Source organism: Anolis carolinensis, chromosome 4 (genome assembly GCF_035594765.1).
Source record: "Anolis carolinensis isolate JA03-04 chromosome 4, rAnoCar3.1.pri, whole genome shotgun sequence".
NCBI lineage: Eukaryota > Metazoa > Chordata > Lepidosauria > Squamata > Dactyloidae > Anolis > Anolis carolinensis.
In genome coordinates this window covers 180,934,584-180,958,885 of record NC_085844.1, presented here as the reverse complement: position 1 = coordinate 180,958,885, position 24,302 = coordinate 180,934,584, and the positions used below count along the sequence as shown (strand labels likewise).

General features: G+C 41.0%; 1 long non-coding RNA gene across 5 annotated transcripts in view; it reads right to left on the bottom strand.

Moving 5' to 3' along the window:
* LOC134298377 (uncharacterized) overlaps positions 1-24,302 on the bottom strand; it is a 165,673-nt gene that overhangs the window by 73,619 nt on the left and 67,752 nt on the right. For 4 of the 5 annotated variants that reach the window (XR_010005417.1, XR_010005416.1, XR_010005420.1 and 1 more), the window contains one exon: positions 1,059-1,204. This is a non-coding gene — a long non-coding RNA (uncharacterized LOC134298377). Of the gene's footprint in view, positions 1-1,058; positions 1,205-4,727; positions 5,225-24,302 lie in introns of those variants that run through there. The other variant, XR_010005419.1, reaches the window with a different exon arrangement.

Sequence of the window (24,302 nt, the reverse complement as noted above, 5' to 3'; positions counted from 1 at the left end):
CTTTTGCTGATTCTGCATTTAAGATTGTGTGTGTGTTTGTGGGTTGTATGTGCTTTAATAATGTTGTAGACTGCTTTTTAAAATTTTCTCAAGTTCAAGAATCAGCTAGGACTCTTCTATATATCAAAGCTAGTATGTACCAAACCTGAAAGAGGTGTATTAGACATATCCCACTTGTTATGGCCAACACACATTTTGGTGCCTCAAATGTTACCTCTCTTTCTGGGTATATTTGATCTGCTGATTCCAAAAATGGCATCAGTTTTCCCCTATCAATTCTAGTGTCTGAGATATGTCATATGTCACATACAATTTCTCATCCGCTCAGCCATAGGAAACCATGATAACCTTATCTAAGAAACGAGAGCTGATGGTGCAGTTTTCTGAATCAGAAAATAACCCCAGAAACAGGCCTCAAAACCAAGACACCAATAAAAAACTTTTTTTGTTAAGCTGTGATATGGACTATGTGAAATCCATAGCTTTATACAAGTTCAGTTTCTGGGTCTGTAATCTTTAATCTACTTCTTGTTCAGGAGAAACTGGAAAGCAAGCATGGCCTTCATTCAAGTCTGTGGTAAAGCTTCATTACCAAAGTTGCAAAGCTGTGGGTGGGTCAGTGTTTATGTGGCTGTGCAGGGAGATCACTTTAGTACATGCAAATTCCCCTTCTGGTTGCTGCTTGCGTTGTGGCCCTGGCTCTGCATTGTTTGCCACCCTTCTTCATTCAAACAGTACCCACTTAGCACTTGCTGTACAGGTCTGTGACCCCTTTTTCTCTCCCCCCCCCCGAACATTTTTCCTTTATGAGCTTATTTTGGCTGCTCTTAGGCATTCATAAAATTCCAAGGGAACTGGAGGTTTTAAGTAAGGCTTGTAAAAGCACGGGGAGGGAGGTGGGAGAATGGGTCGGAGAAGGAGAGTTTTCCATTACCATGTCACAGCCTCCCCTAATGGGAGCCTTACACCTTTCAAATCCTTTCTGAAGAAGAAAGCTTCTGAAAAGGAGAGAGGTAGGAGAGGAAGACTCTCGGCAATGGCCTTTATTTCTCACTTACGTGCAGCAGGTCCAGACTAGGCAGATAGGTCTTTTTCTCTCTCTCTCCTCCCCTTCTTTGTTTTCCTTGTCAGTCATTCTTCTGTAGCTTTTGGTCTTCTCAGCAGGTCAGTGGAGTTGGTGAACAGCTCAAAAAGCACAGGGCATCTGAAACAAATTAGATCTGTTATAGCCACCCAGAGACCGATGATGGATGGAGGTCTGTATTTACAGCAAAACTAATTGACAACATACACAGACATACCTCCCCCCCCCACCAAAAGTATATTATTTTGCCAGACTTCAGAATCACTGGGACAGTTTTATAATTGTCGAACATTACACTGCTTGAGATTTTAAAAAAGCAAAGGGGGAGAAAAAAAGACACAGTGAAAGTTTTCAATCTAATAAAAGCATTTGACTGGAGAGTTAAAAATAACAGGGAGTCAGGAGTTTGAACTGGAGCAGAGTTTTATGCATGGACATTTCTTGGCAAAAATGTTTCCAATTATAAAACAATTCAGAAAGTGGTGCACTAATAAATGCCTCCTATCCTCCTCTATTAGAGGAGGTTGGAATATTTTTCAAACTATACAAGATAAAGTGGGAAACAGCAGATCATTATTAAAATATAATTTAATATGCCCTATATATAATACATATATACGACAGGCTCAATTAGCGGCACAGCAAAATCTAAAACAATATAAAACTGTTGACTTTTGTAAAAGCAGTCTTGAACTTATGAAACTTTTAAAAATTCATTTTCCAGCTCAGTAACAGATACAAAAAAGAGAGTAAATTTAAAGAAGACCATTTCATGTTTGTGTTGTGGTGGTGGTTGCCAGAAAAGCAGTTAAAAAAAAATTCAAGAGAAGAAAACCAGTTTTATTGTGGAATCATTGTTTGCTAGTGACATACTTATCTCTTGTAAACAGAAAGATACAAGAGGCAAATATGAAAATGGAAAGACTAAATGAAAGAAGTGCACAACAAATTTCAAACATGGACACAGTTTATCGCACTGTGGGAGGAAATGAACAGGTTTCTGTTTCGTACATTACAACGATCAAGCATTTGACAGAACTAGACGTCTCTCACAATTTCTGTTCCCTTTATATCCAATATCACCCAAAGTTGTTCTGCCAATTCTAGAGGTCTCTAAAGATAATTGATTTTCCCTATATTAAAAATAGCCCCTCCAAAATCCTATATGCATTGTATTAAATTTCCCTTCTAAATAGGTGTGTGTGGGTGTGTGTAAGCAAATATATATATTCAAGATTTAAATTCACAATTGAGATAAAGTAGTTGTGAGTCACTTATTTAGATGCACCTGTTTTGTTTGTAATATAAAATTGCTTACTTTCAATTATCTTTCTCAGAAATACCTAAAGCCGAGGAATTAAGAGTTTCAAGATTGTGTTAGTAATCTTTTGGACAAGAATAAAATATATGATTTCATTGAATCTAAGAAACCACTGATTGCAAGATGCACACTAATTTCGGAACTGGGAACAGAAAAAAAAACAGGTCTATTTATAACTATTAAAAAGCACCCAGGATGCTAAGATGCACACCCCTTTTTAGAGACATTTATATGGAGAGTGGGGTGGGGTGGATCTTAGAATCAAAGAAATTCGTATTACTGTATATACTCACCATCTTTTGCTTTAAGGAAACCATTCCACTTTCATGAGGTTCCCTTTCATTTCATATTTAAAATATTCTCTAGGGTATTAAAGATGACTGCCTAATTCCTCTTTCTAATAAAATCTGCTGACTCATCTTTGGCAATGGCAAGCCGCATTTCACATTTCTCTCCCACCGATATGCAAAGGCTTTAATAATTTCTATAAAAAAACTAGGGGCTAGCTTTTCTTCCACAAAAGGGAAATCCTGCCTACACATAATGGTTAATGTTGTTCCTGCTTCTTGTTTTAAGTGTTCGGTCTCATTCTTTTTTGGATCTGGGAAGCTGTGCCTTATATAAACAACCATCCGAAAGCACTAGGGTATGTGAACACTTAGTTCTGCTCAAAACACAATCATTGTGTTATTCCAAGTTGATGAAAACACCCTCTGCCTTTTTTTTGCCTTGCAAGGTCCACATGCCAATCAGGGTTTGTCAGTGATATAATTTTCTCCCATAAACACAACCTTTGTACAACTTCCACTCAGAGTAAATAGACATAATTCCCAAACCAAATAGCACACGTTGAAGGGAAATGGAGATTATACAAGAGGAGGGGGGCAAAGAGGGAGAGGGAGGAAGAAAGTTACATGAGAATAGTTGTAATTGCAATTGTATGTCTGTAAGGAGGGGAAAACCCTTTTGGTAGGGAAAGGGCAATCCAAGGGGGAAGGTGGTTTATTTCTTCACACTGCAAAGAAAGTGGTTAAGGCAAACATTTGGGGGAAAATGTTTTTTATGCTTGTTGATGGTTGGAGACCACCAGGAATTGCTGAAAGAGGGATTGAGGCTGTTTATGGGATAACAAAAACATTTGTGTTGCTGACATGTCTAGAAGGAAATGGACAACATGCCTTTCTAGGAGAATGTTGTTTCCTCTTCTGTATTTGTTTGGCTTAAGGGACTATACCCCCCCCCTTTTAAAAATGAGAAGGTATATGTGAGGTAATTCCACTAAATGTAGGATTTTTTTTCTTTAAAAGAATGGAAGAATTTCTATTTGATTTACCACAGAAATGTAAAGATTTCTATAGAATTAATGCAGCTTGACACCACTTTAACTGTCCTGGCTCAATGCTATGGAATCCAGGGATCTGTAATTTGGTGAGGCATGAGCATAAAAGACTGTATAAATCTACATCATCCATGATTCAATAGCTTTGATTCAAATGCATTAAATCTATAGTAAGATGCATCCAAACCCTAAGCCAGTTTCCCTCATGCTTGTGACTCCCAGGCCCCCTCCACACAGCCAAATAAAATCCTCCATTATCTGCTTTGAACTGGAATATATGTAAGTATGGACTCAGATAACCCAGTTCAAAGCTGATATTGTGGAATTTTCTGCCTTGATATGCTAGGTTACATGGCTCTGTGGAAGGGCCCCCAAATGTGTTGGACTACAACACCCATCCCCAGCCAGCACGGCCATTGACAATGTTAGTTCCAGATTATAGGGATTGCTAGACAACTCATTAGAAAGCCCCAAACCGGGAAGGGTTCATGGATCTTAGCCTATTTTGTCAACACCATCCAATCAGCATCATTATAACAGAATCACAAAACTAGAAGAGACCCCAAAGTTTAAGCAAAATCGTGGATTTTTTTTAAAGGCGTGAAACTGTTTTTATGTTTTCATTTACACAACTCAATAATTTGCAGTGTTATAATGCATGTAATTAAATGCATGTTACTTTTGACAAGCAATTACTAAATTTTTGTAATGTATATTTCAATGGCAGTAACATACATATAAAATTCAATAATTACACTTTGATGAAATGAAATTTCAATTAGTTATTTAATTTCATCTAAGTGTGGTTTTCATCCCGTCCTTTCAGAGTTTCAATCACCAAAAAATAATAGTTTTTAAGGTCCAGACTACACACTAGTTTGTTTATTCATTAATTTTTAAAGAAAAAAATATTTAAAAAGTGGCCACTTGCATTTGAAGAGTAAATAGTTGCAGTGTCCCAAGAAAAAACACAGTGTACTCACAGCATGCCAAGACAGGGGAAACCATCCATCTGATGAGGTCGTATGTCAAGGCCTGCTGATCGGAAGTTGGATAAAGGCAGTCTTCAGGTTATGAACAGGATAGGCTCTGTAGGTTTGTTCTTAAATTGGATTTGTTTGTAAGTCAGAAGTTGTATTTTAAAGTGTAATTCCAGCCAAATACACACACACATAGAGCTTTGGATAGTATAGGGAAGGGTAAACACCCCTGTGGTGTTTGCTTTGCTGTCTGTGTCCCTGTTCAAAAGATTTCACCTCACTTTCTGTCCCTGTGATAATTGGATTTTGAAAAAGAATGTGGAAACAAGGACTGGTGATAAAGCTTTAGTTGAGACACCTTTTCTCCTTGATAACTCTTTCAGGAGTGAATTTCCCTTCCGAGGGGTAGATTTCTCTCAGTTTCTGTTGTCTCACCGCCATTCTCAACTATGAGTCCTTTTTAAGTCGTATGTTTGTAACTCGAGGGCTGCCTGTACTATAAATGGCACATTCAGGAACATTTTTTTTACAAGAAATAACAATTTGATTAGTATATTCTGCATTTTAAAATATATTTTTCTTTATTCCTGATTTTTTGTTTAAATCAGTCAGTGGCTAATTTTAGCCCAGTTTTTAAAAAATGTGAATCATGCAGCTTGGCCCTATATTTTAGCCAAATGAGATGCTGCATATTCACACAATAAACAACTATATGGTTGTTTTTTAAAACATAAATGAAATATCTAAAGCTTCTGTGATGAACTAAGCACTATGGGATGAGGCCTGGAGCCTAAGGCTTTACCCCATATCCCAGTACTGATCAGATGTCCTCCTCATGCCCTTGTAGCTTTAGGATTTCAAAATGGACATGCATCAAATCTGTGAAGAAGAGAAATATCTAAAATATCACATCTCTTTGCTTTTTGGGGATGAGCTAAGAAAATAAGATGAGCTAAGACCATAAAAATGTAAGAAAACCCCTGCAGAATCTGTAGCTCATCATCCTATTCTCACCATGGCCAAATAAATGGATAATTATGGAATCTCACAGTGAAACATCACTTTCCCATTTGAGGTTTTGAGAATCAGGAGACAGAGGCATATTGGCCTTTGATACTAAAAGTCAACACCATGACAAGTAGCCATTGTTAGCCTTCTCTTTAAATGTATCTTAACTCCTCTTGATAGTTTTAAGACTGAAAATTCCATTAAGTTCACATTATGCAAAAAACTATTTCACTGGATGGTCCTTGGTTGTACTATGAAGGTGGAAAAACTTCTTTCCATCCACTTGCACAACAGCTGTTCCTTAACTACCTGTCTTTTAAAAATCCATGATCGTTAGGATAATTGCCAAAGGGTAGATTAGAGATATTTTCTGGATATATATTTTAAATGGCTGGAACCTGGGATGCAGATATCTTATTGCAGCATGTTAAAGTGGCAAACCCTCACTGAATAGATCTTGCCAAGAAAACCCCCTGATAGTTTGCCTTAGGGTAGCTAATAATTCAGAAACTATTTGAAAGTACACCATTTCCAAAACTGCCATCCTCTGTTGCAAGGAAATCTGAAAGATGTTTTTTGAAAATAGTATTTTAGCAAATGAAAAACCTGCCAATGGCTCGTTCCTGTAGCTGCTTCCCACATGGAAGAGCACTCCTAGACAAAGTAATATTTGTGCGTGTGTTCCTGGAGGCCTTTTAGTATATAAACCGTTAACTGCTACAAAAATAGGTTGCTGTAGTTGATGTGAATCAGATTTTCAGGAGGGCGGGGGTGGTGTTTGTGTAATTTCAAAATGAAGTTTTAATTGTACTTTAATATTTTTATGCTCCATGACACAAAATATTTAATTTTTTTAAATTTTATATTCATATCTCAATGCATTTGCTCTGTTTTTAATTGTATCGTGCCGTGTTTGCTGTTAGCTGCCTTGAGTTCCCTATATCAGGAGATAGGCAGGATAAAATAAGATATATAACTCAAGGAGTACATTTTTCTATTTAAATATATTTTTCCCTGCCCAGGAACCGAGTGCTAAGCAAATTTTGCTATTGCTATTTATCTATCAAGCTATCTATCTAGTCTATCCTCCCCGGTCTTGCCTTTAGTACTGGGAATTCAAAAGGAAAAAGAAATGTTTTTGTATGTTTAATTTTATAAATCAAACAATTAGGTTTTACAGTGATACATTTTCTCCCAAAGAAGTAAAGTATAGAAATGTTCATCTATTATTTTTATCATTCCAATATATATTTCTCAAATCCTTTCTACCCTGGTTACTTATGTCATTTCAGGTTGCAATCCTATTTTTTTTGGGAGTGTCCTTGATACAGTTTTTTTTTCTGAATCATCATGCACTGTTTGCAACTGTGTACTGTATGCACTGTACACACACGTATTTTTTCAGGAATGTTTCTTACTTTGCTTTCAAGTCAATAAAAGGCATCCAAAAGTCACTCAGAATAATTTTTTAGCATTTGAAAACATTGATATTCCTTCTGGTCAGCTTTTTGGTTCATGGTTACACAGCATTTTTATTACCATGGAGCTGCAGAAAATTGCATTTTAAAGATGTTACTTGTCCATCTGAAAAAAATTAGCTGTTCTAAATAACTGCCATGTTACACTTTCAGATGAAAGGAGATACTTAAAGGACAACAATCAGGGTGCTGAAAAATGTATGAAAAATGTAATGAATTCAAACACTAACCATAGATCATGAGTTAGCTTGACATAACATGTAGATCCTTCTCATGCATGTTTTACTTAAAGAAATAAAGAAGTCTGGACACAAAAGAATGGTTATCTTATTTTGGCTGTTGGTTATAAATAAAACAACATCTCTCCACATAGTAGTAATAATAATCTCAAGAATGCTGTTCCGATTCTGCAAATTCATCCATCTTATCTATAAGCAGACATTTGGAGTTATAATTTAAAATAAATTAGAAGTAAAATTAATCTTGTATAAATTGTAATGTTATTTCTCAATTGCATTTTTTTTTTTTAGATTTTACTTTACCCTTTTCCTATATTCCAATTTTGGCACTTATTGTCATATTGCTTGCAATGCAGAAACAATCTAACAAATTCTACTGAATCACAACCATATATCCTGTTGTTTATTCATAATCTTTGCGTACTGGTTAGAGAGCAGGAAAATGAGACTAGGCCTGGTTCATGATTAACATATTAGTCTAAATGAAGTTTATCTCCCTTGAGGCAGTTACGTGTGTGGGCTTTTGCCATGCAAACTAGCAGAAAGTTGATCCTGTTGCAAACACGTGCTACATATTACCATATTTACATTTTCCTGTTTGGAAAGATGGGAAGCTTGCAGAGGTCCTAGGTTAGGTGAGCCGAGAGCTGAAATCTTAAACCGTTTCATGCTTATTTATTTTATGATCCTATTGGGTCTAGTGTTTATCCAGATTGTTCAACCATCTGGATTAGATAATTTGTTGGAAATTAACAGTGTTTGATGGTTATCAGCCTTTGAGTGATTAAAAATGGTTGAAAATTTATGGAGGCAGGCAGATATAACCTAGCATTGAAAAATACAATTACTTAAAAAAAATCCACCCTGATCACTGGGGAAGTGATGGAGGATCAATAAGACTCTTGCTTTTCATTATCTGTAATGCTAAGCAAGAGTGAACAGAGTTCTACAACACACAAGACAAAATTCTGGGCCTTTGAGCAATTCAGAATTGGAAATTCCAAACAGTCATGATTACATATGGTTTATCATGCCATCCACATTATTCTAGTACGTCCCTCAGTAATGGGATCATATCATGCAACTAAGTAAAGAAATTATGACCATATATATTTTGTACTTATCATTTAAATATCTATGGTCTCTTTATCCAAGGAATGTGAGAGTTTAGTGAAGATCCCAGTATATATGCTAGGAGGCGAATAGTCAGGGTGGTTTTCAAAGACTTTCTTGCAGCAGGAAGAGAATTGCTGAAATTACTCATTCCTACCTTCAAGAACAAACTTAGTGAATAATTGCATCCCTAGATCTGGCATAGATGTTAAAAAGAGATTTTTAAAAGTTGAGCTAACAATAGTTTTTTTTAAGTTCAGCTAAAACCCCTACTATTAGTACTTAGTACTAATGTTATGATATGCAGAAGAACTAATTAACATGCATAATTACTAGAGATGTGCGATCTATTTAAAAAATGGTTCAGAAGTCATTAAAGAACTGGGGGTGCTGGCATTTTGTTTCTAAAGTGTTTCCAAAGTATAGTTTGTGAAAAAAATTCATTACTATAGTGAGAGTAACAAAAATTTAATTACTATTTCATTATAGTAATTGTGCATAAATTACTATAATTGAGGAAATTTCAGGAGCTGCTTTCTCCTTCATTTTTAAAGCTATTGGGATGAAACTCAGAAACATCAGAGGCAAATTTCAGGCAAAAATGGACATGATCAAAAACAAAGATGGGAAGGACCTAACAGAAGCTGAAGAGATCAAGAAAAGGGGGCAAGAATATACAGAAGATCTGTATAGGAAGGATAATAATTTAGAAGATAGCTTTGACGGTGTGGTGAGTGAATTAGAACCAGACATCCTGAGGAGTGAGGTTGAATGGGCTTTAAGAAGCATTGCTAATAGGAAGGCAGGAGGAGACGACAGGATCCCAGCTGAGTTGTTTAAAATCTTGAAAGATGATGCTGTTAAGGTGATGCATGCCATATGCCAGCAAATATGGAAAACACAAGAATGTCCATCAGATTGGAAAAAAATCTATTTATATCCCCATACCAAAAAAGGGAAACACTAAAGAATGCTCAAACGCTCAAGATCCTGCAAGGTAGACTCCAGCAATACATGGAGCAAGAGTTGCTAGATGTCCAAGCTGGGTTTAGAAAAGGCAGAGGAACAAGAGAGCAAATTGCCAATATCCACTGGATAATGGAGGAAGCCAGGGAGTTTCAGAAAAATATCTATTTCTGCTTTATTGACTATTCTAAAATTTTTGACTGTGTGGATCAAACTCTTTACGGCCAGGGCCCATCGTACCTTAGGGACCGTCTCTCCTTCTCCCATCATCGGAGGTCGCAACGACCATCCCAACGAGACTTACTTTATGTACCGGGTCCTAGAGAACTGCACTTGGAAAGGACCAGGCGCAGAGCTTTTTCAATTTCTGCCCCTGCCTTATGGAATGCCTTGCCGCCCTCTATGAGAGCCATGCGTGAGTTAGGGCCTTTTACCCTAGCACTCAAGACCTGGTTCTTTACTAGAGCTTTTAATCTATGTTAATTTTATTAATATTTTTATGTATGTATTTTTATCCTTTACAATTTTATCTTGTAAATTGCCTAGAGCATCGTGGATGGAGGGCGATTAATAAGTAATTAAATGATGATGATTATGATGATGGATCATAATAAACTGTGGCATGTTCTTGGTGATATGGGGATACCAAGTCACCTTGTCTGTCTACTGAGAAATCTGTATAAAGACCAAGAAGCCACAGTAAGAACAGACCACTGAACAACAGACTGGTTCAAGATTGGGAAAGGAGTATGGCAGGGCTGCATACTTTCACCCTATTCAACTTGTACACAGAACACATCATGCGACATGTGGGGCTTGACGAATCCAAGGCTGGAGTTAAAATTGCTGGAAGAAATATCAACAGCCTTAGGTATGCAGATGATACCACTTTGATGGCTGAAAGTGAGGAGGAGCTGAGGAGCCTTATCACCAAGGTGAAAGAAGAAAGTGCAAAAGCCAGGCTGCAGTTAAACATCAAGAAAACCAAGATTATGGCAACCAGACAGATTGATAACTGGCAAATAGAGGGAGAAAACGTGGAGGCAGTGACAGACTTTATATTTCTAGGTGCGAAGATCACTGCAGATGCAGACTGCAGTCAGGAAATCAGAAGACGTCTACTTGGGAGAAGAGCAATGGCCAACCTCAATAAAATAGTGAAGAGCAGAGCCATCACACTGGCAACGAAGATCCGCATAGTGAAAGCAATGGTATTCCCCATAGTAACCTATGGTTGCGAGAGCTGGACCATAAGGAAGGCTGAGCGAAGAAAGATAGATGCTTTTGAACTTTGGTGCTGGAGGAAAATTCTGAGAGTGCCTTGGACCGCAAGACGATCCAACCAGTCCATCCTCCAGGAAATAATGCCTGGCTGCTCACTGGAGGGAAGGATATTAGAGGCAAAGATGAAGTATTTTGGCTACATCATGAGAAGGAAGGAAAGCTTGGAGAAGATCATGATGCTGGGGAAAATGGAAGGAAAAAGGAAGAGAGGCCGACCAAGGGCAAGATGGATGGATGGTATCCTTGAAGTGACTGGCTTGACCTTGAAGGAGCTGGGGGCGGCGACGGCCAACAGGGAGCTCTGGCGTGGACTGGTCCATGAGGTCACGAAGAGTCGGAAACGACTGTGCGACTGAAGAAGAAGAAGAAGGGATGAAACTTGCTACAATAGTAGAACACATTTACGACTGTCAGCTCACCAAATTTCAGAATGTTTGACTTATCCATGGATTTTTGGGGAATTTTCTAAGTTTTTCTAAACAACATTTATAAAAAAAAATTACAAGAGCAATCTCCTTGAATTTTCTATACAATGACAGGAGATAGCAGGCAGGGCCCTAGCCGGCGGGGGGGGGGGGGGGGGGGGGGTGTTAGGGGTTCAAACACATCCCAAATATTTCAGTTTTTTAAAAAAAGAAAACTGGTTTACTTATGAATTTTAACTGGTTAACCAAATCCCCATGAGTGTCCACTAAAGTTTATTGATGGATCCTGATAAACTTTCGCGTTATGGAACTACTCTTCAAGAGTCACTAAAAAAAGTTTCAAACTCCCCCCCCCCCCCATTTTTTCTGGCTATGGCCATGATAACAGGGGATCATTCCCCCAACCTTCAGAAAAATTCATACATCTACTGATTTTTAGGGGGTTTTAAAGAGTTTTGACAATTTTTTTATAAAGCCACAACAGTTATTTCATTCAATGTCTCTCATAGTAACCAATAGAAACCAATATTAACCATTTCTACATTTTCATAGAATCCTAGAGTTGGAGGGGACCCCCAAGAGCCATCTAGTCCAACCCCCTTCTTCCAGGCAGGAAGACACCATCAAAACTCTACTGAAAGATGGCCATCCAGCCTCTAAACTAATTAATATGCTTCCCCTATAGTTTGGGGGCCAGCTATTTAGGGATTTCTTCCCAGCCTAACTTAGAGATTTACTTACTAGAAGTATCCATCAGTCCTCCTCTTTGCAGATTCAACCATTCATCGGAACTCTCATTTGTTGCTGTTGGGAAGAGACAAATCTCTCTTTCTGCTACCCTGATTGATGCTTTCTGATACTGATGCATTCTGGGAAATGTTGTTTAGGGCAGGGCCTTTTCAATTCTCTGGCATAGCGCTCCTCCCTTCCCAAACTACATTTCCCAGAGTTCTATGCTGTTCCCAGCAAACACTACTCCCTCTTTTTCCCACTCCTAATACCGAGACTCCATTAATTTAGAGAAAAGGCACTAAAGCAGCTTTTTTGGCTTCGTTTTGCTTCCTTGTGCTGAAAAGGAAGCTTGCCTTTGAGATTTACAAAACTAAAACAAAAAGTATGGGGTACATTTCGATTCTTAAATTTTTACGGGCCATGCCCATTCAATTCAAGATGATACATATATTGCCTCCTAAGTACAAAATTTAACTAATTTGATCTGAATTATGAGGCAAACAAAAATGAACACCTGTAATATTTACATGAACTAGTTCATTTTTCTGTATACCATATAATGAATATCAATGGTGCTCACTGAGCCTTTGCTGTAAAAAAATTCTTTGAAATTGCTAGTAGTAAACCAAATAAGTGAGATTTTGCCTTGAGCATGACATTACATTAGCTTTTCCCAGCAGAACCTTAGAATATATATATATTCAACAGTTATTCAGCAGACATTGACATCTGACAGTATTCTTATATTTCCTTCCATTAAGCATGTTTTTTTTCCTGAAGAGTTCTTGACCCAGGCCAAAAATATCTTTGATAATTATTTACAGAGTAGCAGTAGCAGGATTTTGCAGGCTGTTAAACAAGGGAAACAAGATGTCATTTTCTAACACTTAGGTATCTTGTTGGCAAAGAAAATACATAAAGGCATTCGATTTAATTACAACTGGTGGTATCACTACTTATGCTGACAATTCCATGAGGACATTGAAGCTGAAAGTGTACTTAGCACTGAAAACTAACCTTCCTTTGCAGAAGGAGGTTAAATAATGCAATGCTGTTTCTCTACATATTAACCTACTGAATTTTTTTTCCTGTTTGACACTGTTAAAATCAAACCTTGATTTTTTTTAAGTAGGGAGGGAAGGAGGAAGGAAGACATAAACTCCCGCAAGCCCAATTCCAACTGTTATTCCGAACTAGAGTGGACATTACAGGTATGCAAAATGGCTGAAATCCAATTAGTATCATATATACTCGAAGATAAGCCGAGTTTTTCAGTCCTTATCTATGAGCTGAAAAAGTCTTCCCCGGTTTATAATCAGGTCAAGGTCAAGGCTGGCAACGGAGTCTGCAGGCTATTGCTTGCAATATGTGATCTATTTCTTATCAGTGTGTTTTCTTTTGCAAAGCCTCCCTCCTCTTAATCAAGGGAATGTTTTTGAAAAAAAGAAGATGCCCTTGCAAGTCAGGAAGAAGAAAAATATATATTCATTAATCTTATGAAAGCATTTTCCCCTGAAATATTTGTTAAACTCTTCCAATAGATATTTAGGCATTAACCCCTTGCAAGCTTTTGCAATCTCTATGTACCTTTATATTTGTATCTATCTATATACATTAATTTTATATATGAAATTTCCCCTCATATGTTTGCAGGTCTTTGCAAATCCTTTATACATATAGATCCATGTACCTGTGTATCTGTAGCCATACATATACATTATTTTTATATAGGAATTTACCATCATATGTTTGCAAGTCTCTGCAAATTATATATAGATATAATTATCTATATAAAGAGAGATGTCTGGATAGAAATGAATATATTCTTACCTACCTATATATAGGGCTTGCAAATATTACAGGGGAGAAATGAACACACAAATATATATAGACATATATACATATATATATGGCTTTCAAATATTGTAGGCGAAATGCACACACACATACATGGGGGGGATTTGCAAACGATTCAGGGGAAAATGCATATGTGAAATTAGTATCTATAATTATAGATCTATATCTAGCTCTGCATTGTTTATATAAGCATTGAATGTTTGCCTGTTACTATGTTGGAAGCCGGCCTTAGTCCCCATGGGGAGATGGGTGGGATCCAAATGAAGTTTTTATTATTATTATTATTATTATTATTATTATTATTATTATTATTATTATTATTATTATTATTATTTTATTGTTGATACCATATTTTTTTTGTTGCCCCTACTTTTTCACTTATAGAGCTAGTTTATTGTTTTTCTTTGAAATATGGTAAATATTCAAAAACATTTAACCTACTGATACCTGGATTAATGAAAATTTATTGGTATCTATTTTTATTTTGAAATTTACCTGTAGCTGCTGCATTTCCCACCCTCGGCTTATACTCGAGTCAATAAGTTATCCCAGTTTTTTGTGGTAAAATTAGGTGCCTCGGCTTATACTCGAGTATATACGGTAATTCATTTTTGAGATTTGGATGGCCCCTGCTTTGATTTGTAAAGATTCAGAGGAAGTCCCATTCATAATTTAAATCTCCAAAACTTTATAATTGCTTCGTTAAGATTAGTTCCATTAGCGACAATGGGGAAGATTTTGAGGCTTGTTTCTCCATTTAGTTTTATTGCTATCAGGATGAAACTTGGCACACTTGTGGGAAATATTTACAACTTTTAAGTCTGCCAAGTTTCAGAATGTTTTGACCATCCACTGGTTTTTAGGACAATTCTTAATTTTTACACAAACACACACACACACATATGCCTACAAGAGGTAGCCATTTGAATTTCTGTACCATGAGACAACATAAGCAAGGCATAAATCCTGCAAGGGTTCATAAAGATTCATTCATCTACTGATTTTTAGGAATTTTCTAAAGTTGTTTCAATTAAAATATTTTTAAAATAACTACAAGAGGCATCCCCTCAAATTGTGGCATTGCGACAACATGAGTAGGGCAGCAAGCCTGCCAAGTTTCAGAACAATTTGTCTATCCTTTGATTTTAAAGAAAATTTTCAATTTAAACACATATGATTAACCTATACCTGGGCTTTAATGTGGGGAGCTCCGTTCTTCTAGCGCGAGCAGAATTCTGGGAAATGTAGTTTATCGTGAGGCCTTTTAAATACTCTGCTACAGAGGTCCTTGCCTTCCCAAACTACATTTCCCAGAATTATGCTCCTGCCAGAAGAATGGGGCTGTAGTTTAAGGTTGGATATAATTTCAACAGAGGAAGGTTATAGACTGGATAAAAGGACAGAAAGAAGGAGAATTATCAAAAAAAAACTACTATAAGTTTAAGTTTTAAGAAACACACAGAAGCACGATGGACCTCCAAAGAACTCATCTTTATCTCTCTTCTGCAAACACCACAAAAGACACAGAGGAGACACTGAGGGTAAGACCAGCTTTGCAGAAAGCTGTGGGATTTGGCTTTCTTCTTCTGATTGGCTGACAAGGGGGGGGGGACAGCATGTAGCTGTGTGCACCCTCTCACCTCAGGCAATTACGGGCGATTGTTACATTGGGGAAAAAAGGTCCAGAAGAACAAATATTTACGAATCTTTCCAAAAGTTTCAAAGGCTTGTGTTTCGATTTGTAAATGCTGAGGCCTGTTTGTACATTGCCCCTTGTTCTGGCCTGAACTAGTATGAAAGAAAGGCAGCAGATCCCACTGCCAACTTGCTCACCATATGTCTCCATAGGAAACATGCACACAGCAACAATGGTGAGGAAGAAGAGAATAAGCAGCAATAAAGTTGTGATGACTCATGGGCTATGTAGTCCCGTTCCTAGCGCTGTTGTGGCAGATGAAGAGGAAAACTTGGGTTTTCCACCATTTCAGCCAGAATTGGAACTTTCCCAGCCAGAACGGGAGCCCTTGCACCTGCAGGAGGTTTGTCTTCCAGAAATCTGCCAAACAAGCCCTGAGTCAAAATCTCCCCCATTTTCTCGCCGTAGTTATTATCAACAACAAAAAGGAGTTCAACAGGCTAATCGCAGAAGCCTGAGAATCGCAGCCAGGCATTCAGCTGATTAAGACTGCTTTCATGAGAACCTTTAGGGAGTCATGCATCTGGACACAGAGATTGACTTTCGGTTCTGGTTCCCCAGAGAAGTGTTCTTTGGTGGGAACGGGACCCTATTTAGGTTCCTTGCCCTGAAGGAATTTTGCGGAGTCAATTCGTCAGCAACTGGAGTAGGTTGTGTGTGGACAGCGCTACTCCCGTTTCCAAGCCTTCGTTCCTGTTTCCAAGCCTTCGTTCCCATTTCCAAGCCTTCGTTCACGTTCCCAGCCTTGTTTTGCTTCACGGACCTTGCCTTGCTTTCCAGGACCTTGCCAAGTATTTACCACGGATCTTGTCCCTGTTCCTCGTACCTTGTTGCCTTGTATCAAGCCTTGTGTTCCAAGAATCAAGTTTACTTCCTAGCCTTACATCAAGTTCCTTGGACTAAGAACCTTGTCATCTCCCCTCACTTTGCCTGGCAAAGTGGGTGTTTCGGTTATTGGATTACAACTTTGGACCTTAATATTTCATATTGGACATTGTTTCTTTGGACTAATTTTGACCTTTCCTGAAAGGTCTACTTCTGAACTATTTCCTACACTTGCTTTTATTAACTTTATATATTTCCTTAATAAAGATATTAGATAGATTCTGGCCTCTGTGTTTGGTTATTGGTGCTCTGCAGCCTGGGTCGTGACAGTTTGACTCCGCCGCCTAAGCACCAATTAACCTAGGCCAGAATGTCTACCGGAGCCGGACCGGGTGGCCAGCCGCTCAGCTACACCATCGACAAGGATGAAGTGGACCGAATCCGTGATAAGCTCAATGCGCAGGAGGGAGAAATAAGGGGCCTGAAGGAGCGCGGGGTCCGTCTCCCGGCCTTGGCGTTGCCGACCAAGTTTTCTGGAGAAGCTTCTAAGGTTCATGTTTTCCGTCGCCAATGCCAGGCTTATATAGAGGCCCGTAATGCCGAGTTTCCCCAAGAAGACATCAAGGTGGCGTGGATTTACAGTCTCCTAGACGGGCCAGCGGCCAACTGGGCGACGGCACTGTTCGACCAAGTCTCCCCACATCTGAGATTAGCGCAACACTTCTTGGATCACATTAAGGCGACTTGGGGGATCGAGGACAATTTGGAGGCGGCCGGCCACAAACTCCGGCGCCTCTCCCAAGGGGACAGACCCTTGTCCCAGTACATAGCCGAGTTCCGAGTGCTGGCCCATAACACCGGTTGGAACGACATAGCCCTCAGAGGACAGTTTCGGGAGGGTCTCAACATCGAGATGCTGGAGGAAATCTCCAAGGTGGATCCCCCCCACTCTCTTGAAGGACTCATTGAACAATGTTTACGAGCTGAAGTCATGCTTGCCAATAGAAAGCAATGGATCCGAGGCCAGAGCGGTAGGGCTGGAGCGAAACCTCCCGCTCCCACCGGCATCCAGCCGCGTCCAGTGTGGAGGCCCCCGCCACCAGCCCCATACCCCAGAGGGAACGAGGAGGTGCCGATGCAGCTGGGCAATGTGCGTCCCAGGCTAGATGTTGCCGAGAAGGCCCGCCGCCAACGCCTAAATCTCTGCTGGTACTGCGGAAACGGGGGCCACTTTGCAAGAGAGTGTCCAACCAAAGGGAAGCCCGCCGCCTGTCTGGCGGCGGCATCCTCCACGGAGGCGAAGACGTCTGAGGCGGCTGGCACGGAACCGGCGGGGGAAGCCAGCGACCGGGCGTAGAGAGGCTCGCCAACCCGGTCAAAAACCCCACTCAAGAGCCGCCAACCGGGGTCCTATTTCTCCTAGTGGTCACCCTGTGGTCAGCGAAAAAAGGACCCGTCATGATCCATGCCATGATAGATTCAGGAGCCACTAACAATTTCATTGATAGAGAGTATGCCGACTCTCTGGGATTACAATATCACGATTTCAAGAACGCCCGTGTGGTGCAGGCCATCGATGGCCGCCCCCTCAAGACAGGTCCAGTAAGTCAATGGTCAGAACCCACCAGAATGTGGATAAGGGAACACATGGAAGAGATTTCCTTCTTTGTTACCGAGGTTCCCCATTTCCCTGTGATTTTGGGAATTCCATGGCTGACCCTCCATGACCCAAACATCTCCTGGTCCAACAGAGAACTGCAGTTTGCTTCAAAATATTGCCAAAACCATTGTCTTGTAGCCAAGGTCTGCCATACCACAGACGCCGAGCCCATCATCACCTTGCCCAAGAAATACTCAGACTTTTGGGATGTATTCAATGAAAAAGAAGCCGAGAGACTACCCCCGCATAGACCTTATGACTGTGCCATTGATTTGGTGGAGGGGGCCCTGATCCCGCGAGGGCACCTCTACTCCCTGACTGAACCAGAGCAAGAAGCTCTCAGGGAGTTCTTAGAGACAAACCTCCGCAAGGGGTTTATCAGACCCTCTCAATCCCCAGCCGCTTCCCCAGTGATGTTTGTGAAAAAGAAGTCAGGGGACCTGCGGTTGGTGGTGGACTATAGGGCATTGAACAATATCACTAAACGAAACCGATATCCCCTGCCTTTGATCTCGGACCTCTTAGACCGGCTTCGAGGGGCCAAGGTTTATACCAAACTGGATCTTCGAGGAGCTTACAATCTAATTCGCATCAGGGAAGGGGACGAGTGGAAGACCGCCTTCCAGACTAAATTCGGTTTATTCGAGTCCCGGGTCATGAATTTCGGTTTATGTGGAGCTCCCGCAACGTTCCAGCATTTTGTCAATGACATCTTTCAGGATTATCTAGACCGGTTCCTGATTATCTACTTGGACGATTTTTTGGTGTTTTCTAGATCACAAGCAGAACATGAGAACCACGTCAGAATGGTGTTACAACGATTGCGGGACCATGGACTTTATGCCAAGCTGGAAAAATGCGCTTTTGACCTACAAGAGGTAGATTTCCTGGGATACCGTGTCTCGCCACTAGGGCTCACCATGGACCCGGCGAAGGTTTCAGCAGTATTGGAATGGCGGGCGCCAACCAACAAGAAAGAGGTGCAACGTTTCTTGGGGTTCGCGAACTACTACCGCAAGTTCATTCCAGATTTTGCCCGCTGGTCTGATCCAATCACCAGCTGCATCCGTGGGAAACAGCCTTTCCGCTGGACGGAACAAGCAGAGAAAGGATTCCAGCAACTAAAGAAATTATTCACGTCCCAGCCAATCCTTCAGCACCCAGATCCTGAAACCCTTTTTGTCGTGCAGGCGGACGCCTCCGATGTGGCAATTGGGGCTGTACTCCTACAACCAGTGGGAGATCATCTTCACCCTTGTGCCTTCTACTCCCGTCAACTGACCGCTCCAGAGAGAAATTACACTATTTGGGAAAAGGAACTTTTGGCCATAAAGGCAGCCTTTGAAACTTGGAGACATTGGTTAGAAGGGGCCAAATTTCCCATTGAGGTCCATACTGATCATCGGAATCTAGAGCATCTAAGAACTGCCTGCAAGCTGAATCAGAGGCAGCAACGCTGGGCTTTATTCTTTGAACGTTTTAACTTCCAAATCCATTATGTAACCCCAGCCCAGACCAAGCAAGCAGATGCTCTGTCACGGAAACTGGAATATGCTGCAGGGCGCAAAGAGACCTTTGAGTCCCAACTGCTGCAGCCGAGAACTTTGCCACGCTCACAGTGGGAAACACTAAATCCACTCCAATTGAATCAACTCCCTCTACTCCAGGGCCCCTTTGTGCTCAGGAAATCAGGGCCAGTCAACAAGCAGATGCCTGGGCTCAGGACCAACTTCGCCAAGGACTACATTTCCCCTTTTCGCTTAAGGATGGGTTACTTTGCTATAGAAATCATGTCTACATCCCTCCAGGACCGGGCAGGGAAAAGGCACTTCGTCTGTGTCATGACTGCAAGCCAGCAGGGCATTTCGGACTATTTAAAACCATGCATTTAATCCTAAGAGATTTCTGGTGGCCCAAGATCCGCAAGGATGTGGAAAAATATGTCAATACCTGCCCAGTATGCCAGCGCTCCAAGACAAGAAGGGAAAAGCCCTCAGGGCTTCTGCATCCCCTTCCTACCCCATCTCGCCCATGGGAAATAATCTCTGCGGATTTTATCACTGATCTACCACCTTCCTGTGGATTCACCACGATCCTAGTGGTGGTGGACCTTTTTACCAAGTTAGCCCATTTCATTCCCTGCGATGGCCTTCCCACGGCCAAAGAGACTGCAGACTTATTTCTTCAACATGTTTTCAGATTGCATGGGTTGCCCAAGAGTTTGGTCACAGACCGTGGGTCCCAATTCACCTCTCGTTTATGGAAAGCACTACAAAAACTATTGGGCATAGACTCACGGTTATCTTCGGCTCACCATCCCCAAACGGATGGGCAAACTGAGCGCACCAATGCCACTTTGGAACAATACCTTCGCTGTTATGTGAACTACCAGCAGGACAATTGGGCTTCCCTGTTACCGCTGTCAGAGTTTGCCTATAACAATGGTGTCCAGGCTTCAACTAAAGAAACCCCGTTCTTTGCAAACTACGGCTTCCATCCACGTTTCTTTCCCTCTGTCATTGAAACCTCAGAAGTTCCCGCAGCAGAGGACTGGCTACAGGAACTCACAGCGGTGCAACAACTTTTGCTCCAGCAACTAGACCAAGCCAAGGAGGACTATAAACGCCACGCTGACAATCATCGCCAGCCGGGCCCCGAAATCAAGGTAGGAGACCGGGTTCTTCTGTCCACCCGCTTTTTGCCCTCCCATCGCCCTTGCCGGAAGTTAGATGCCCGTTTCATTGGCCCCTATCCAGTGGTGGCGCAACTTAACCCCGTGACTTTCAAACTTCAACTCCCGCGCTCTATGCGCATTCACCCAGTATTTCATCGCTCTCTGCTCCTTCCGGCGGATGGTGTGCGCCCTGATGTAGACCGGCCGGCCCCCACTCCTATTCTGGTGGATGGGGAGGAGGAATTCGAGGTTCAGGACATCTTGGATTCTCGCTTTCACCGCCGCTGCCTTCAATATCTCATTGACTGGGTGGGTTTTGGTCCCGAGGAACGTTCTTGGGAAGACGCTTCCACAGTCCATGCCCCCGATTTAACCCGCCGCTTCCATCAGACCTACCCCGCCAAGCCGCGGCCTCGCGCCTCGGGGAGAGAGCCCTATGTTGAGAGGGGGCTTGAGGAGGGGGATAGTGTGATGACTCATGGGCCATGTAGTCCCGTTCCTAGCGCTGTTGTGGCAGATGAAGAGGAAAACTTGGGTTTTCCACCATTTCAGCCAGAATTGGAACTTTCCCAGCCAGAACGGGAGCCCTTGCACCTGCAGGAGGTTTGTCTTCCAGAAATCTGCCAAACAAGCCCTGAGTCAAAATCTCCCCCATTTTCTCGCCGTAGTTATTATCAACAACAAAAAGGAGTTCAACAGGCTAATCGCAGAAGCCTGAGAATCGCAGCCAGGCATTCAGCTGATTAAGACTGCTTTCATGAGAACCTTTAGGGAGTCATGCATCTGGACACAGAGATTGACTTTCGGTTCTGGTTCCCCAGAGAAGTGTTCTTTGGTGGGAACGGGACCCTATTTAGGTTCCTTGCCCTGAAGGAATTTTGCGGAGTCAATTCGTCAGCAACTGGAGTAGGTTGTGTGTGGACAGCGCTACTCCCGTTTCCAAGCCTTCGTTCCTGTTTCCAAGCCTTCGTTCCCGTTTCCAAGCCTTCATTCACGTTCCCAGCCTTGTTTTGCTTCACGGACCTTGCCTTGCTTTCCAGGACCTTGCCAAGTATTTACCACGGATCTTGTCCCTGTTCCTCGTACCTTGTTGCCTTGTATCAAGCCTTGTGTTCCAAGAATCAAGTTTACTTCCTAGCCTTACATCAAGTTCCTTGGACTAAGAACCTTGTCATCTCCCCTCACTTTGCCTGGCAAAGTGGGTGTTTCGGTTATTGGATTACAACTTTGGACCTTAATATTTCATATTGGACATTGTTTCTTTGGACTAATTTTGACCTTTCCTGAAAGGTCTACTTCTGAACTATTTCCTACACTTGCTTTTATTAACTTTATATATTTCCTTAATAAAGATATTAGATAGATTCTGGCCTCTGTGTTTGGTTATTGGTGCTCTGCAGCCTGGGTCGTGACAAAAGTAGAGTCATTTTCTGAGAGTAAATGTTCAGTAAAGCTATCTTGCTTTTAAACATAGCACATGCAGGTGTAAAAATTTGATTGGTATCCAATATTAACGTAGTAGTTTAATTGTTGGACTACTACTACGGAGTCCACAGGTGAATCCCCACTTAGTCATTAAATCCCACTGATTGACCTCAGGGCCCTTCCAGAAAGGCCCTATATTCCAGGATATGATCCCAGGTTTTTTTGCTTTAATCTGGATTATATGAGTCTGCACTGCCAGATAAGCTGCAATAAACAGAAAACCTGGGAACAGATCCTGGGATATAGGGCCTGTCTGGAAGGGGCCACAATTTTATTCTCAGGAAACCCCTTGATAGTTTACTTTAGGGCTAGTAATGATTTAATGGTACAGAACAACAATCTATTATGTAGACTAGAGTATCCTTATTTGAATAAAAGATCCAGTTCTAAAAAATATTCAGATGTTAACCTTTAACACATCTAGTGTTTAGTACAGTAGAGTCTCACTTATCCAACATAAACGGGCTGACAGAATGTTGGATAAGCGAATATGTTGGATAATAAGGAGGCATTAAGGAAAAGCCTGTTAAACATCAAATTAGGTTATGATTTTACAAATTAAGCACCAAAACATCATGTTATACAACAAATTTGACAGAAAAGGGAGTTCAATACACAGTAATGCTTTGTAGTAATTACTGTATTTACGAATTTAGCACCAAAATATCACGATGTATTGAAAACATTGACTACAAAAATGTGTTGGATAATCCAGAATGTGGGATAAGCGAGTGTTGGATAAGTGAGACTCTACTGTATATGTCTCACATTGAAATCCCCCTCACACGCACACACACCTATCCCCTCATTTTATTTTATTTTGACATCTAGAACTTCTTGACTAAGAATTACAATTATTGATGTATTAAGCCAGTGACATCAATAGAGTGGTTTGTGGGATGCGAACTGCACTGTGTGATGCCAACCCTCATGATGCCATTGTTGTGTTGATGGGTTGCGGAAAACTGGAGGGTATCAGTGGACAGAAGAAGGAGAAGGAAATGAAGGAGCTGCCATAGAGAAAGAGAGGGAGGCAGAGCTGCTCTTCCCCAAGTGACCAGGTCACAAGGACACTCTCACAGCCATGGAGCAAGAACCTCTTCCCAGCTGCTCACATGGATTTGGACCCATTCTGTCCTTGCCCACCCACCTGCCTCTTCAGAGCCTGGCACCAGTCACACCTCCCCACATTGTCAGGGTGAAGTGAGGCACTGCCAGAGAGGGTGATGTGGAGACCAGCCCTGGGCATTGTACACTACTACATTACTTTAGAGCGGGTCCTGCACCACAAATTCCATCAATTTCAACCACTGCTCATGTTGGTTGTGGCTTACATGAGTTCTAGCCCCAAACCTAGTATTGTTTCAAATGGGTTGCCTACCTCTGTTTAAAGAACAAGGAAAAATCAGTTGGTTTCACCATCACTCTTCAAAGCTATTAACAGTCCTAGGAGAACTGCATTTATGGACATTCCAGAATGGCTCTTGCAGAGGGTTTCTAATGCATTTAATTGCTTCAAAGGTGGTTAATTACATTTGTTTTTCAAACTGATTTGAGTTTAATTTATTAGATTAGTTGGTTGTTTGCATTCTATAAACACACAGCAACAAAGCAATCAGTACTAATCTGATGACAATCTGGATATTTGCATAGAAATTACCAACAGTTGCAGTGGTTCCCAACCTTTGGGCCTCCAGGTGTTTAGGACTTCAACTCCCAGAAATCCCAGCCAGCTTACCAGCTGTTAGGAAGTGTGGGAGCTGAAGCCCAAAACACCTGGAGGCCCAAAGGTGGGAACCACCTAGTTAGAGGTTCAGAGGACAAAAGATGCCCTAAGGTCTATTCTATGCAGTCATATAGAAGGTGATGCTTAAGACTTCTGGTAGAGATGTAGGAAAGCCACTGTAAGAGCAACCAATGCTGAGATGCTTGTCAAAATAATCTGGCCTAGCATAGGGTGCATCTTGTGGCCAGGTCTTTGAATATATATATATATATATATATATATATATATATATATACATACACACACATACACACACACACATACACACACACACACACACACACACACATACATACACACACACACACACGTAGAACTTTCTGAATCCCACCAATAGTCAGGATGAATTA